Genomic DNA, 3,766 nt, shown 5'->3' with positions numbered 1-3,766 from the left:
CTCAGTAAAGTAGATCCAGCTCAGTCTCAGTAAAGTAGATCCAGCTCAGCCTCAGTAAAGTAGATCCGGTGTCCTGGGCATCAATCAGTGCGCGCCTCAAATGTACTAATTGACACTTAGTATGTTATGCATTATATGTGTTGCTATAATGTCTTCCTATTCACATCATATGAGCCATAACTATTAAAAAAAAAAACACAAATGAGGCGAGTCCCATAAATCAAACCTTCCTTTTGACGGTGTGTTTAAAACTATAACATTTAACAAAGTTTTATCAAAAAAGGTTTTAGTTCTTATGTTTCTTTCATGTTACATATGCGTTTAATATCCTTTCTCAACTATATAATAAACTCTGTAAATACAGCACTGAAGTTATTTACTCGATTTCTGATTGAGATTAAACATGTTATTATAAAGTTAACCACAAGAGGGCAGAGTTTACATTACATTTCAGCTTGTTGACTTTGACCCAAAATACATTCTGTTGATGTATTTTATCATTATTTTTAATAGATGAGTTGAACAATGGGAAAATTATAACATTAACTGACCCATTTTTTATAAACAGTTGAAACCAAATATTTACATACACCAGATCAAAATATAACCTTCTATTTCTCATTATCTGACATTAAATCCGAACAAACCTTTTCTATTCTGGGTCAGTTAGGATTCCCAACGTTATTTCCATTTGCCAAAATTCCTGGGAAATGGGGTAAAGAATTGTTTAGAAAATTGTTTAATTACTTGTTTCAAAATCACATCTTTATGCACACAATTACTGTGCCGTTAAAATGATTGAAATTGCTTAGATGATGATGTAATAGTTTTAGAAGATTTTGACCCTTTAGTTATTTGGAGGCTCACCTTTGGATGCATTTTAGGGTCCGTTTTAAGCACAATGCTTTATTTGTTTGTGTGACATCATGGGAAAATGAAAAGAAATCAGCCAAGATATCGGAAAGATAATTGTCCACCTCTACAACTCTGGTTCATCCATGGGTTCAGTTTCTAGAGGCCTGAAGATCCCTCCGTTCATCGGTTCAAACAATTATACACAAGTATAACCACCATGGGAATGTCGTCATGCCGTACGGAGAGGATACAGGTTTCGTTGTCTCGATGATGTGCGTAAAACAAAAGCCAAAGACCTTCTGAAGATGAGAGCTGAAGCAGATAAGAGAGTATCATTATGTGAAACATCACCTGTTCATGGGCTGAAAGGCCACTCAGTGAGGAATAAGACATTACTTATAAGCAACATAAAAATAGATTACAATTTGCAAATGCACACGGGGATGAAGACTTTGATTTCTGAAGACATATTCTATGATCTAATAAAACTAAAATTAAACTATTTTTCCATACAGTTGGATTTGGTGGAATAAAAGGGAAGCTTGCACCATCCCAACTGTGAAGCATGGGGGTGGCAGTATCATTCTGTGGGGTTGTTTTGCTGCACGAGGAACTGGTGCACTTCACAAATACATGGCATCGTGAGGAATAAACCTTGTGTGAACATATGTTATATTTAAAACTAAAAGATGTATAAAATGTACCATTTCAAACCATTTCGAGGCAATTCGTTCACAGTTTGGGTTTAAGCACTAGTCATCTCCACGCTCAAGAGCCCATCTTTAAGAACTTTAAGATGAGCTCTTAACACAGAATGGTTTCCTAGTGCTGCTGTTAAAAACGCCATATAAGTCTAGTGATTCATTTACTGTGCATTAATGAGATAAGAGGCCATAAATCATGTTCCAAAGAGGAGAGCTGAAGAAGGGGCTCCTCTGCTGGGACCAAAGGAATGGAAGATGTTAATTGGTAGAAAAACAACCAAACACAGCAGAACATAAGCAGGTTATCTTCTTGTCTTGTCCATATAATGTGGATTTTTGACTCTGCTTTGCTTAGACAGTGTAAAATAATTCCTGAGGTTTGTATAGATTGTGCACTCTCTTGGTAGGGGGAGTGAAACAGGGGGTGTGATGGGGATCTAGAGTTTCCTGCGAGACATAGAAGGCCTCTCCCCTGGCGTATTAGAGCAGCATTAGTTTCAGGGATGAGAAATGATCCCGATGTGGTGTCTGCTTGGTTTTCCTTAAAGGAGTGTCTGCGGCAACAGCCAATCAACCCTAACCAGATCAGAAGATCGAGGCAGGAGATTTTGTTCTTGTAAGCAGAAATTAACACTTCATTCCCCTTTGTCAGCAGAAATTTAAGACTGCAGCCCTTGAAGGCTCTCCCAGGCAATGAAGAACAAAAATTCAATTATAGTGGAACAGCTCCGCACCAAAACACAATTAGCTCTTTTCTGCGAAAAAAAAATACAATAAAATTTCAACAGGCAGAGACTTACTGGTTAAGATGGCATCTATGAATTTGTTAAAATTAAAACGTTGTCTCAGTTCGTTAAGTATGTTGCGCAGAAGGCTCAGTTTATGATTAGTGTGAGCAAAAAATAAAAGAAAATTAATTGTTTTCTTGATCTCTTTCACAGAGTCACTGATCACATTTTTGCAAGGATTGTAAAGAGCTATATCTTCCATGGTGTAAATCCCAGATTTTAGAAAGTCCAACAAATCCCGTACAGGATTAAAATCAGATGAAAATGGTTTCCAGGAAATTACATGTGTAAATGGAGGCCTTTGTTGCCTTACCAGTGGGTGGCTGTGGCTAAGTGGCTAGAGCCGATGTCCTCCAATGCGAGAGTTGGGGGTTCAATTCCACCAACAGTCACATGCCCAAGTGTCCCTAAGACACTGAACCCCTCATTGCCTCCGATATGTGTCCCATCGGTGTATGAATATGATAAGAACTGATTCATCTTTGTAGAGATCTAGTAGAGTGCTGTATGAATGGGTAAATGAGGGCACAGATTGTAGTAAAGTGTTTTGAGTAGCTTGATAAGATAGAAAAGTGCTACATAAGTACAGTCCATTTACCATCATTAACTGTCCCATGTAATCACTCTTACTACGACCAGTCTGTGAGGAACAGCAAGAAGATATTCTCAAGGTTTGATTGATATGATATGGATATGATCCAGTGACGTGTCCTCAAAGAAGAGTCCTTGACTCAGATCCACTCCTTCCTTGTCTGAGTGGACGTTTCTATGACAAGCTCAGATATGGAGAGGAGGGATGAGCGCTGGGCTGGAGGATTTTTTATAAAATTAACTTTTCCATTCTAGGTAGTCAGAGCAGGTCAGCGTTTCAGGCATATGAGGACACTGATTAGAGTGTGATCTTGTAAGTGCATTAATGTTCTGTGAATGCTGGACTGCTCTCTGAAGCTGCATAAATAAATCTGATGAACTAAACCTTGGTCTGTTTAAAAATCTCCTTTTTTCCACAACACTCACTTCAACGATTACAGTAGTGGTGAATTTGTCAGGATTCCATGTCATGTATTCATTTTGTTTTCTGTCAATTAAGTATTTGCTTTGGGCCATTTTACAAGTAGCATAACTCGCTTGTGATTATGAGCCACATAACAACATCTGTGTTCCATGGTCATCCATCAGTTAAGGTTTTCTGTGTTATCCTCACGATCCAATGTAAAAAAATATATATATGTATTTTAAACACTGGAACAAGTTAGTTAAAAAACATCCCAGCATGGAATAACACACAACAATAAACTGGCTCAAAATTAGTAAATGTCTTCTACTAATAGTGCCTCATTCACACAATATGCCTTGAGATACATACAAACATACATATATGCATACACACACACATATATATATATATATATATATATA

Source organism: Nematolebias whitei, chromosome 1 (assembly GCF_014905685.2).
Source record: "Nematolebias whitei isolate Nwh7 chromosome 1, NemWhi1, whole genome shotgun sequence".
Classification (NCBI taxonomy): domain Eukaryota; kingdom Metazoa; phylum Chordata; class Actinopteri; order Cyprinodontiformes; family Rivulidae; genus Nematolebias; species Nematolebias whitei.
Note: the sequence above shows the minus strand (reverse complement) of the source record.